Source organism: Schistocerca gregaria, chromosome 1, assembly GCF_023897955.1.
Source record: "Schistocerca gregaria isolate iqSchGreg1 chromosome 1, iqSchGreg1.2, whole genome shotgun sequence".
NCBI lineage: Eukaryota > Metazoa > Arthropoda > Insecta > Orthoptera > Acrididae > Schistocerca > Schistocerca gregaria.
The window spans coordinates 341,903,176-341,916,735 of record NC_064920.1 but is presented as its reverse complement, the minus strand read 5'-3'; the positions used below and the strand labels follow the sequence as shown (position 1 = coordinate 341,916,735).

Here is a 13,560-nt window from a genome sequence, read left to right as displayed (position 1 = left end):
GGTTTTTAAAGGGACAGGATCAATTATAGGACAATAAATTAAGTCTGAATTTGGTAAGATATTTACTTGAATGATATTTTCACTCTGCAGCGGATTGTGCGCTGATATGAAACTACGTGATAGATTAAAACTGTGTGCCGGACCGAGACTCGAACTCGGGACCTTTGCCTCTCGTGGGCAAGTGCTCTACCAACTGAGCTACCCAAGCACGACTCACGACCCGTCCTCACAGCTTCAATTCTGCCAGTACCTCGTCTCCTACCTTCCAAACTTCACTCTGCCGCAGACTGAAAATCTCATTTTGAAAACATCCCCTAGGCTGTGGCTAAGCCCTATCTTCACAATATCCTTTGTTCCAGGAGTGCTAGTTCTGTAAGGTTCGAAAAAGAGGTATGAGACGGGGTACTGGCAGAATTGAAGCTGTGAGGACAGGTCGTGAGTAGTGCTGGGGTAATTCAGTTGGTAGACCACTTGCTCGCGAAAAGCTATGGTCCCGAGTTCGAGTCTCGGTCAGGCACACAGTTTTAATCTGTCAGGTAGTTTCAGTTATTTACTTGCTCTAAGATCTCGCCTTATACTACGCTAAAATGACCGAGAAAAGTCTGCAATGAAATGAACGTAGAGTTTCGTAACGTTGACTGAGAGACTGCTCCAACTCAACGGGCATGTAGCCACCTAAAATACTGAAGCACAAACGTCTCTAGAAGCCCATTTAATTATGAATGTCCCGCTAACACTACATTTAATTATGAATGTCCAGCGAACACTATATTTAATTATGAATGTCCCGCTAACACTGTGGGGATGTACCTAATCTACGTGGAAGACTGCTTGGGAAACGCTAAAGTTCGAATCTGTGCCCTTCGCAAATGCTAAATGCCATGGTCCATGAAACAAATTAATTAATCAGGCAACACAAGTTGCACGGGAAATCCCGCAAATTGTGAGCTGCTCAGAAAACGGGCAGCACTAATGCGACATGCGACACTTACTCAAATCGTGGCAAATGTGAGCCACAATTGGCGTCAGGGCGAGAAGGCCCTCTCCCTCTGCAGAAGGACGGCCAGTGCCAGAAATGGCTATCCCACGAGAAGTGTCGAAAATACTCTTCCTCTAAAACTAGGTCCCGACGTCTTCACAAACTCTACATGGAGGGGAGGACACTCAACCATTACTGCAGCGACAAGCGAGAATTTCGCTTTTTATCTTCGTCTCTACATGGGAACCCTGCAGAAATTTACGATTCTTGGCTTACAGAACGTATCTTAACATGCAAGAGGTTGGTATCGGCTGCTAACCATGCTACACTCATTGGTAGAGGCCTTCAGTCCTAATGACAGTGGCAGGAAGGACTCAGTTGACTGGATAACAAGATGTGAACGGAAAGGCAACGAATTTTCTCACGATGCTCAAGCACCGCCGTGGCAGACCGTGCTTAAATCTGCATACAGGGAGGTGAGTTCATCACGCATAGTTATTCTAGGGGCATACAGTCTCTTAGTGGCTTCTAGCCTTCAAAGGAAAGTGTATTGGTCGACAAATCGTGGAGCTGGGGTAATTACAACCGCCTTCGCGAACTGTGGTGCTCTACGAAGCCACTTCCCTCCCCTACACTCCTTGTGACTGACCTCTTGTCGTCAAACCAGACCTTAGGATGAACACTTGGTCCCACTTGTTCCTTAACAAGGTAACCTGAAGTCTTCTTCTTAAATCAGAAAGCCTTGTACTCTCCTCAAAAGTAACAAAGAAACGAATACAAGAAGAATCAAATATATCTCAACTATACACCGACGTGACAAAAGTCATGAGATACCTCATAAAACAGTGTCAGACCTCATTTTGACCGGCGTTGTGCAGCAACTCGATACGGCGCGGACTCAGAAAATTGTTGAAAGTCTCCTGCAGAAATATTGATCTATGCTGCCTCTACACCCGTCCATAATTACGAAAGTTTTGCCGGTGCAGGAATTTGTGCACGAATTGAATTCTAGATTGTCTCATAAATACTCTATGGGATTCATGTCAGGTCATATCGTGGCCATACCATTCGCTCGAGCTGCCAAGAATGTTCTTTAAGCAAATCGCGAACAATTGTGGCTCCGTGAAATGACGCACTGACATCCACAACAATTCCGTCGTTTGGTAACATGAGTTCCAAGAATGGCCGCAAATGGTCTCCAAGTACCATAACCATTTCCAGTCACTGTGTAATAGGCAGACATCTATCCGGACCATCACACAGGAGTTCCAAACTGCATCAGTATCCACTTCAAGTACTATGACAGTTAGGCGGGAGGTCGAGCGGCTGCTCATATGACGTGAATCTGTGGAACATCTTTGGGATGTTTTGGAACGCCGACTCCGCGCCACGCCTCACTGCCCGACAACGATACGTGTCCTCAGTGCAGCAATGCGTGATGAAAAGGCTTCCATTTGGCAAAAAACTTTCCAGCACCTGACTGAAAGTAAGCCTGTGAGAGTGGAAGAGCCTGGGCCAACACCATATTGAATCCCAGAATTACCGATGGAGGGAGCCACGAACTTTTAAGTCATTTTCAGCCAGAAGACCGGATACTTTTGATCACATAGTGTAGCTACAATAAACATGTGTGTATGGACATAGTGCACTTCCCCTTGTGGTGTCCCTCACAACTTTCGTAAATTTGTTACGAATATTTTCTCTATACGTTTTTCAATGATAACGTGACACACATAATAAGTGTATATGAAATTGAATGTATTCTACAAATTCTGTGTAACTTCGTATGCAGTTCGTATGTAAAGAAAACTGTTTGGCTCAGTAGGAAAAGCTCTATCTCCAACATGATGTTAGAAATGTTAAGTAAAGCAGGTTTTCCCCCTAAAGTTCCCACTTTTCAACAATAACTCAACATTGTTGAGTTATTGTCACAAAGTGGCGTACTCCTCATAAATCCCAAATGTGACCCTCCAGTGGTCCTTTCCACATTCTCTTCCTTGGGACGCAATTGAAACTGCTGACTCTTTACATTTAAACCGAAATTGCACCCGTCTCTCCGGACAACACTCTCGCCTTCAAAATAAATTTAATATAACGTCTTCTTGCTTCTTGGTGAGTAAGCAATCCATGTGTATATTAATTGGCTTCCGACCCTCAAACGAACTTTCTTCTTGGCGCTGCTCTAACCTTTTTCTAACTACACTTCTCTGCTTACTGTTGTCTCCAGACCAGACCAGACCTTTCGTTAGTATTATTTGCTCAGTCACTCATAGGAAATTTTTCATTCTGATGGAAAACTTTACGACGGATAGGCGAGGCAAAAACTGGCGGGAGACTTGTACGAGCACTGCGTCTCTTTGCTTTAGAGCAACTAGCGACATCCTTATTGCTGACGTAATCTTAAAGTGTCCTCACCAACCAGCCACCATAGACACTAGCAGGTGCAACAATTAAATTATTACCCTGCTGTGGTGTTCTGTCGTTTCTTATGCAGCGTATTCACAACTCATATGGGCTAAAATTTGCTATTGTGGAAATGAATAACAAAAGAAGACAATTATGTATGCAGAGAGTCCATCCATTCCGGAAATCTAGAATATCGGCTATTTTTGCCTCTTATCGACACTGATACTAGCAAGATGTTGGTACAAGAGATTCCAAGATTTTCGAGAATGTTTTAAATTCAAATGTGGCGTCGAATAACAAAAGACAAAAGAAATATTTCTTTCGTTTGGTGTAACTACGAATTAATAATTTTCAAATTTTTTCCATTACTTGTACTGTAAAAACTTATTTCTTGCCAAATTTTATGATTCTAGATCAACGGGAAGTACTCTATAGTTTTGATGAGTGAGTTTGCGAATATCAAAATACGTGACATAAATAGCCTATGTTATGATTGCACTGACTTAGAAACTTCGATTATTTACACCGGCAAGGACCCATAGGCCTTAGTGTGTGTTGTAAATTTCAAACTGGTAGGTGAACTCGTTAACAGTTGGACAGACAGACAGGCAGACGTAGAACAAAGTGATTGTCGAAGGGTTCCATTTTTACCGACTGCGGCGCGATACTCTAAGGGTAGGAGACGATTCTTGACAAAGGGGAACATGTGTGCCAATTGCGGGTTGTAAACAGTTGTAGCACACGTCGAGCACAGACGGGTGCCGTGTCGGTAGCAGCACAGTAGGGTGGGAGGGAGGGAGGTCAGCGGGGAGGTCGTCAACCGGTTTCGAGGTCGGCGCGCCCGCAGCAGAGTGCTCGCCGTCTGGAGAGGCGCGAAAGGTTCGCGGAAGTGTGCGACTGGAGTAGCGAGGCCGCCGCCGCGGCGGCATTGGCCGTGACAGAGAGACTCACTGACCGCGCTCCGCAACACGTGACTGGCTTCTTTTGTGCCCCAGTGCTGTCTCTCTCTCTCTCTCTCTCTCTTAACGGCTGTGTTCGTGTCCACTCAAGAGGTACACAACGGTTCTTTGTGGCGTTCGGAGGAATCATCCTGCGCGCGAAATTTGCGAGGGGACTGCTCCAGTTTTACAGTAAAATGCCTCTAAGACCAAATGCCTCTTCCACCAGTATTACCAAATGTTAAAATCTATAACTACTGGCCGGCGTAAACAGAGGAAAAGTGATCAAAAAAAAAAAAAAAAAAAGAATATTTAGCCAGGTGCGATTAAGACTGATACACTGAGATTTCCGTACAAACTCAGTCATGTAAACAGACAGTTCATCCATCCAGAAATGGAGGATCTCGACGTTTTTTGCATCTTATCGACAGTGATTCTGGCACGATATCGGCCCTTGGCATTGTAAGACTGTCGAGAATGTTTCACTTTTAAGTTTTCAAGTCGGACAACAAACAACAAAAGACACATTTATTTCTTTTGAGATAATTGCAAATAAACAATATTCTGATTCTTTTCCTTTACATGTGCTACGAAACCTTTCTTTTTGCCAGATTTCATGAGTTCAATTCAAGGGGAAGTACCATATAGGTTTCAATGAGTAACTTTGCAGTGTCAAAATATGTGACACACACTATGTGATAAAAAGTGTCCCGACACCCCCAAAAACAAACGTTTTTCACATTAAGTGCATTGTGCTGCCCGGTACTCCATATCAGCGACCTCAGTAGTCATTCAACTTCGTGGGAGAGTAGAACGAGGTGTCCCGCCGAACTCACGGACTTGGAACGTGGTCAAGTGTTTGGGTGTCACTTATGTTATACGTCTGTGCGCGACATTTCCACACTCCTAAGCATCCCAACGTCCACTGTTTCCAATGTGATAGTGAAGTGGAAACGTGAAGGGACACTTACAGCTCAGAAGCGTACAGGCCGACCACGTCTGTTGACTGACACAAACCACCAACAGTTCAAGAGGGTCGTAATGTGTGATAGGCAGACATCTATCCAGACCATCACACAGGAATTCCAATCTGCATCAGGATCCACTGCAAGTACTATAGCAGTTGGAAGGGACGTGAGAAAACTTGGATTTGATGGTCAAGCGGCTTCTCATAAGTCACATATCATGCCGGTAAATGCCAAACGACGCCTCGCTTGGTGTAAGGACCGTAAGCGTTGGTCGATTCAACACTGGAAAAACGTTGGAGTAGTGAATCACGGTACACAATTTGGCGGTCCGTTGGCAGGGTGTGGATATGGCGAATGCCCGGTGAACGTCATCTGTCAGCGTGTGAAGGTCCAACAGTAAAATTCGGAGGCGGTGGCGTTACGGCGTGGTCGTGTTGTTCATGGAGGGGGGCCTTGCACCCCTTGTTGTTTTGAGTGGCACTATCACAGCACAGGCCTACACTGATGTTTTAAGCACCTTCTTGCTTCCCATTGTTAAAGAGCAATTTGGGGATTGCATCTTTCAACACGAACGAGAACTGTCCATAGTGCACGGCTTGTGACGGAGTGGTTACACGACAATAACGTCCCTGTAATAGAGTGGCCTGTACAGAGTCCTGACTTTAATCCTATAGAACAGCTTTGGAATGTTTTGGAACGCCGACTTCATGCCAAGCCTCACTGATTGACATCTATACTTCTCGTCAGTGTAGCACTCCGTGAAGAATGGTCTGCCACTCCCCAAGAAACCTTCCAGCACCTGACTGAACGTATGCCTGCGAGAGTGGTATCTGTTGTTAAGGCTAAGGTTGGACGAACACCATATTGAATTCCAGCATTACCGATGGAGGGCGCCACGAACTTTTAAGTCATTTTCAGCCAGGTGTCAGGATAGTTTTGATCACATAGTGCAAATGGCCGTATGTATTGGCTGCATTGAGTAAGAAGCTTAATATTTTGGTACCACCAAAGGACTATTGACATGAGCATGTGACGTAAATTTCAACTTGATGCGGCTACCTGTTCCTGGAAAAGAGAGGTCTTAACAAACGGATCCACACACAGTCTGATAACAAGTGACAAAATTTTTAGCTTCTTGTGATATACTTACAGATTAAGAGTTCTCGAATTTTTTACTTTTGGTTGTACTGAAACCTTGCTTATTGCAAAATTTCATGATTCTAGGCAAGAAGAAGTACCCTACAGGTTTTGATGCGTGAGTTGGCGAGGATCGTGACAGAAATGGCAGTATCTTTTCTTTTGGCTGCACTGTCTTAAAAGCAAACGTTTACACTGCCGCTAAGGGACGACGGACCATAAAATGTGACTTAAGTTTAAACTTGATACGTTTACCTGTTACTGAGGACATGTGATCATTACAGACTGATGGAAGAACAGACAGTCTGATAAATTTGTGATATAATTACAGATTAACACGTGAGGCTCGAACAACTTTACTCAGTGCTTAATAGTCAAAAATGTCGCGGTCCATGTACATGACACTGATTAGCATCTGATGACGTACGCTGCTCCAATCTGGGGTTACGCAGCTCCAACATGTCTGCATGGCCCGCAGGTCGTACAGAACAAGGTGGAACGTATCATAAGCAATGTTCCACGAAACATACGCAATACACACCAACGCAGCTAAAACCGCCTAGAGACTGTCTCGGAGTCATGATCGCAACCAAGGGTGGAAACATAATTGTGTAAAGACACTCTTTACTAGGGACACTTAACCACCTATCGTGATCGGGCCAAATATCTCACAAAATAAGGGTCAAACGAAAAAACTACAAACAACGAAACTTATATAGCTTGAAGGGGGAAACTAGATGGCGCTATGGTTGGCCCGCTACATGGTGCTCCCATAGGTCAATCGGATATCAACTGCGTTTTTTAAAAATACGAACCCAATTTTTTATTACGTATTCGTGTAGTACGTAAAGAAATATGACTGTTTTAGTTGGACCACGTTTTTCGCTTTGTGATAGATGGTGCTGTAATTGTCACAAACGTATGGCTAATAATTTTAGGCGAACAGTTGGTAACAGGTAGGTTTTTTAAATTAAAATGCAGTACGTAGGTACGTTTGAACATTTTATTTCGGTTGTTCCAATGTGATACATGTACCTTTGTGGACTTAACATTTCTGAGAACGCATGCTGTTACAGTGTGATTACCTGTAAATACCACATTAATGCAACAAATCCTGAAAATGATGTCCGTCAACCTCAATGCATTTGGCAATATGTGTAACGACATTCCTCTCAGCAGCGAGTAGCTGGCCTTCCGTAATGTTCGCACATGCATTGACAATGCGCTGATGCATGTTGTCAGGCGTTGTCGGTGGATCACGATAGCAAATATCCTTCAACTTTCCCCACAGAAAGAAATCCGGGGACGTCACATCCGGTGAACGTGAGGGCCATGCTTCGACGACCAATCCACCTGTCATGAAATATGCTATTCAATACCGCGTCAACCGCACGCGAGCTGTGTGTCGGACATCCATCATGCTGAAAGTACGTCGCAATTCTGTCATGCAGTGAAACATCTTGTAGTAACATCGGTAGAACATTATGTAGGAAATCATCATACATTGCGCCATTTAGATCGCCATCGATAAAATGAGGCCAATTATCCTTCCTCCCATAATGCTGCACCATACATTAATCTCCCAAGGTCGCTGATGTTCCACTTGTCGCAACCATCGTGGATTTTTCGTTGCCCAATAGTGCATATTATGCCGGTTTACATTACCGCTATTGGTGAATGACGCTTCGTCGCTAAATAGAAAGCGTGCAAAAAATCTGTCATCGTCCTGTAATTTCTCTTGCGCCCAGCGTCAAAACTGTACACGACGTTCAAAGTGGTCGCCATGCAATTCCTGGTGCATAGAAATATGGTGAAGGTGGAATCGATGTTGATGTAGCATTCTCAACACCATCGTTTTTGAGATTCCCGATTCTCGCGCAGTTTGTCCGGTACTGATATGCGGATTAGCCGCGACAGCAGCTAAAACACCTACTTCGTCATCATCATTTGTTGCAGGTCGTGGTTGACGTTTCACATGTGGCTGAACACTTCCTGTTTCCTGAAATAACGTAACTATCCGGCGAACGGTCCGGACACTTGGATGATGTCGTCCAGGATACCGAGGAGCATACATAGCACACGCCCGTTGAGCATTTCGATCACAATAGCCGGATTGCTAAACGGTCCATTTTAACACGGGTAATGTATCACGAAGCAAATACCGTCCGCACAGGCGGAATGTTATGTGATACCACTTACTTACACGTTTGTGACTATTACAGTGCCAGCTATCACAAAGCGGATAAAGCGTTCCAATTAAAATATTCGTATTTCTTTACGTACTACACGATTATGTAATAAAAAATGGGGCCTCCTATTTTTAAAAATGCAGTTGATATCCGTTTGACCTATGACAGCGCCATCTAGCGGGCCAACCATAGCGCTATCTGGTTTCCCCCTTCAAGCTAGACGAGTTTCGTTCTGTGTAGTTCTTTCGTTAAATGCTTATTTCGTGACATATTTGACCCGGTCTCTATCAATGGACCACCCTGTATAAAGGAGACCGCGTATAGAACCCTAGTGCGAACCATTCCTGAATAGTCCTCGACTGTTTGCGATCCAGGTCAGATCAGATTAAAGTGAGCCATCGAAACAATTCTGGGGCGAGCTGCTAGATTTGTTGTCAGTGGATTCGAACAACACGCGAGTGCTACGGGAAAGCTCCGTGAGAGGAAAGACGAAGTTCTTATGGCGAAAAGTGTTGAAAAATTATAGACAACCAGCATTTGCGGCTGAGGCTGACTGTGTAACGGTTCTGCTCGTGCCAGTCTATAATTTTACATAATATCTTTGAAAACAAGGTGAGAGAAATTACGCCTCGCACGGAGGCAAATTGAGAGTCATCTCTCCTTCGCTCCATTTGCAAGTGGAACAGGCAAGGAAATGACCAGTACTGGCTTAGGGCGCCCTCCGCTCTGCACCATGGTGACTTGCGGATTATGTGTGTAGATGTAGACGAAGTATTAGTAATGTTTCGTATTGTGGTGGATGTATTTCACAGTTTTCCAGCAACCCTAGGACACTTCTCATTTGATTTACCTTCCACTTATCCTCTATACCACGTACTCGCATGACTTTAACTTGCTGGTGTTCTGTTTACTCAATTGCTTTGCCCAAGAGTAGATTTTTATCGGGTAACAGTTCATCAATGATAAAATGAAAGTTTCATACGGTAACTAACGCCATCCATTAAGACACAGACACAGTTTGATTCCGTGATGATGTTACAAACTTTCACGGATGATGCAGAAATCTCTCAATCTGATTCCTGGACTGAAAGCGGCCGAGTCGAAAGTTATATGCGAAAATCATTGCGGTAGCTCTGACAGTGGGATACGTGTACTAGTACTATTGTTCCTGAAAAATATCCCAGTAGTTTTACGTCAGAGGATGTGGTTCCAACATGATGGACCCCCACCTCACTTTCAACTGAGGATTCGTTAACACCTAGATCAGACATTCTCTGCGAAGTGAATACACAGAGCATGTCCTGTTTAGTGGCCAGCACATCCAACTCTCACTTGATTTCTTCTTCTAGGGTCACGTAAAAATTCTTGTGTACGGAACTCCTGTCAAGACTCAATAGCGTCTCCTGACAAGAATTAGTGCTATCTGCGATAATGTCCTGACCACACCGAGCATATTAGAACGGGTACGACAGAACTTTGTCCGACAAACTCATGCCGGCTTTGACGCTGGAGACGCCATTTTAAACAACTGTTGCCATTGGGTAGCTTATGAAACTTGTGCAGACAAATAGAATTTGTTATTACTATGCAGTAGACTTGGGGGTTTTGGACCATCTCACACCAAGTTACGTGAGCCATTGCTAGTTGCCGCGCGGGATTAGCGGAGCGGTCTAAGGCGCTGCAGTCATGGAGTGTGCAGCTGATCCCGGCAGAGGTTCTTCGTCCTCCCTTGGGCATGGGTGTGTGTGTTTGTCCTTAGGATAATTTGGGTTAAGTAGTGTATAAGGTTAGGGACTGAGAACTTAGCAGTTAAGTCTCATAAGATTTCACACACATTTGAACACTTTGAACCATTGCTAGTTCGTCAACAAGGGAATTTTTCTGAGGATACTGGGGAGTATTCGGCAGGTATTCTGTATACCACTTTCAGGTTTCGGAAGTTGGCGACCTTAGTTTGAGCGCTGTGCGATGCTGAGGCCGAACTTGAGTAGATTTTCGCTTATACCTTTCAATTCGGTCGTTTCCGTCCTGGGGTCCCTTACCTCAGATTGATGAACTTACCTTTCCTCATTATGCCTGATCGTTTGTAACATCATCAAGTAATCTCTCTGTATAATCTAATAATTACCATATTACACTTTCACTCAAAATTACTTCTATAACAAATGGTTCTAAGCACTATGGGACTTAGCATGTGAGATCATCAGTCTCCTAGACTTAGAACTGCCTAAACCTAACTAACCTAAGGACACCACACACATCCATGCCCGAGCCAGGATTCGAACCTGCCACCGTAGCTGCAGCCCGGTTCCGGACAGAAGCGCCTAGAACCGCTTGGCAACAGTGGCCGGCGAATTCTGCGTCTATGGATGACTGACATTTTACGATAGAAAAAGTTTTCCTTTGCCACAAAGTTCAGCATATCTACAGTTATAACTTCTTTTCTTTAGCAGGCTACAAATAGCACCAAGGTCACAAAGACGTTTAATATCCGCTTTTTGTAAGTAGGTTATAATTTAGAATTGAACAGTTCCTTGAATGATGCACACTTTATAAAGCAGGATCAATCAATTTCTTCTACAATCCACATTCCCACAGCAAGATTTTAATATCGTATGTTGTCAAGTTCTAGTGTATACTATGAAATCGTCACAAAATTAATGACATGTTGCTTCACGTGAACTTGGACACAGAAATGGAAACTCTACGATAACTGCATACTTGAACACAAATGCAGGTGATAGTTAAGCCTGCAAGTTGATCTGTTGTATTCCACCACTGACGGCACTTGGATAATGATTCCAATACCTTGCAACTGTCAGTCGTCAGAACTGTGTTCTGTGTGGTTGTAAGTGTATTATGTCGGAGCTAAGTGAAATCGAACGTGTGCAAATCGTTGATGTTCGTGTGGTGGATGCTTCCGTAACCTAGGGAGCCGAAATGTTTGGTGTTTCAGGGGGCACTTACACAAGGAAAGCGGAAAAACCTCGTCCGCTTAATCACAGCGCGGACGAGGGTGTGCTTTGAGTGGTCGTGACAGACCGCCATTGAAGAGGAGTGTGACAAAAAAATACCAGGGCGACAGCTGCAGAAAGGGATGTCACTCGCGAAGCGAGTCAGCACCAAAACAACACGAAGGCAGCTACAGAAGCAGGGAACTGTCCGGCGACCTGGAATTCCAAAACAGCTCATCAGTGATGCAAATGCCCGTAACATGAAAACGTGGTGCCGAAGCTATAAAACGTGGACTGTGACGCAGCGGAAGAATGCACTTTGCTCAGACGAGTCTTGTTTTACACCGTGTCCAACTTCTGGAGGCGTTTACGTCCCAGTAGTGAAATTTGGCGGGTGTACGGTGATGATTTGGGTAACCATATCACGGAATTCCAGGAGCCATATGGTTACTTTGCAAGGTCGCATTTTTGCGAAGGATTATGTACCACTGTTGCTGATCAGATCCATCTCACAGTACGTTTGCACCTAACATCTCTGAGGCGAAGTTATTCGCATTCAGCTAATTTATTTCGAGTTAATTTCGAATGGCTGGTATCGTCATCAAAGTCCGTTCATGCAGACATTCAAGTAAATGGCACCATGTCTGGTGAAGCGCTCTGTTTGCAATGTTTCGATGTATGTGTCCACCACCTATATATTAAGTCACTTCTGTAATGAACCTTGACTGTTCATACAATGATACAATGGAAGATGACATGGTAAAGAATTACTAACCCAAATCATTGTTATCAACGCTCAAAATGTATTGGTTAGATCACGTGGAAACGAATTTACAAATTTATAGTACATAAAAACATTCTCACTGCAAGAATTTGGAAACTGTAAAAGAATACGGACAGAACAAGCCGTCTTCTATTCAGCCTAACGGACGATATTAGCATCTATCTTGTTGCTTTACAGCAGAAGTATCTCGTCGGTAGCAGAGCCCACTAACAGTGAACAGATGTGCAGAACTATAGACCTATATCTCTAACGTCGATCAGTTGTAGAATTTTGGAACACGTATTATGTTCGAGTATAATGTCTTTTCTGGAGACTAGAAATCTACTCTGTAGGAATCAGCATGGGTTTCGAAAAAGACGGTCGTGTGAAACCCAGCTCGCGCTATTCGTCCACGAGACTCAGAGGGCCTTAGACACGGGTTCACAGGTAGATGCCGTGTTTCTTGACTTCCGCAAGGCGTTTGACACAGTTCCCCACAGTCGTTTAATGAACAAAGTAAGAGCATACGGACTATCAGATCAATTGTGTGATTGGATAGAGGAGTTCTTAGATAACAGAACGCAGCATGTCATTCTCAATGGAGAGAAGTCTTCCGAAGTAAGAGTGATTTCAGGTGTGCCGCAGGGGAGTGTCATAGGACCGTTGCTATTCACAATATACATAAATGACCTGGTGGATGACATCGGAAGTTCACTGAGGCTTTTTGCAGATGATGCTGTGGTGTATCGAGAGGTTGCAACAATGGAAAATTGTACTGAAATGCAGGAGGATCTGCAGCGAATTGACGCATGGTGCACGGAATGGCAATTGAATCTCAATGTAGACAAGTGTAATGTGATGCGAATACATAGAAAGATAGGTCCCTTATCATTTAGCTACAAAATAGCAGGTCAGCAACTGGAAGCAGTTAATTCCATAAATTATCTGGGAGTACGCATTAGGAGTGATTTAAAATGGAATGATCATATAAAGTTGATCGTCGGTAAAGCAGATGCCAGACTGAGATTCATTGGAAGAATCCTAAGGAAATGCAATCCGACAACAAAGGAAGTAGGTTACAGTACGCTTGTTCGCCCAATGCTTGAATACTGCTCAGCAGTGTGGGATCCGCACCAGGTAGGGTTGATAGAAGAGATAGAGAAGATCCAACGGAGAGCAGCGCGCTTCGTTACAGGATCATTTAGTAATTGCGAAAGCGTTACGGA

General features: G+C 44.1%; 1 protein-coding gene across 1 annotated transcript in view; it reads right to left on the bottom strand.

Moving 5' to 3' along the window:
* LOC126344479 (apolipoprotein D-like) overlaps positions 1–13,560 on the bottom strand; it is a 49,802-nt gene that overhangs the window by 20,729 nt on the left and 15,513 nt on the right. The window lies entirely within an intron of this gene.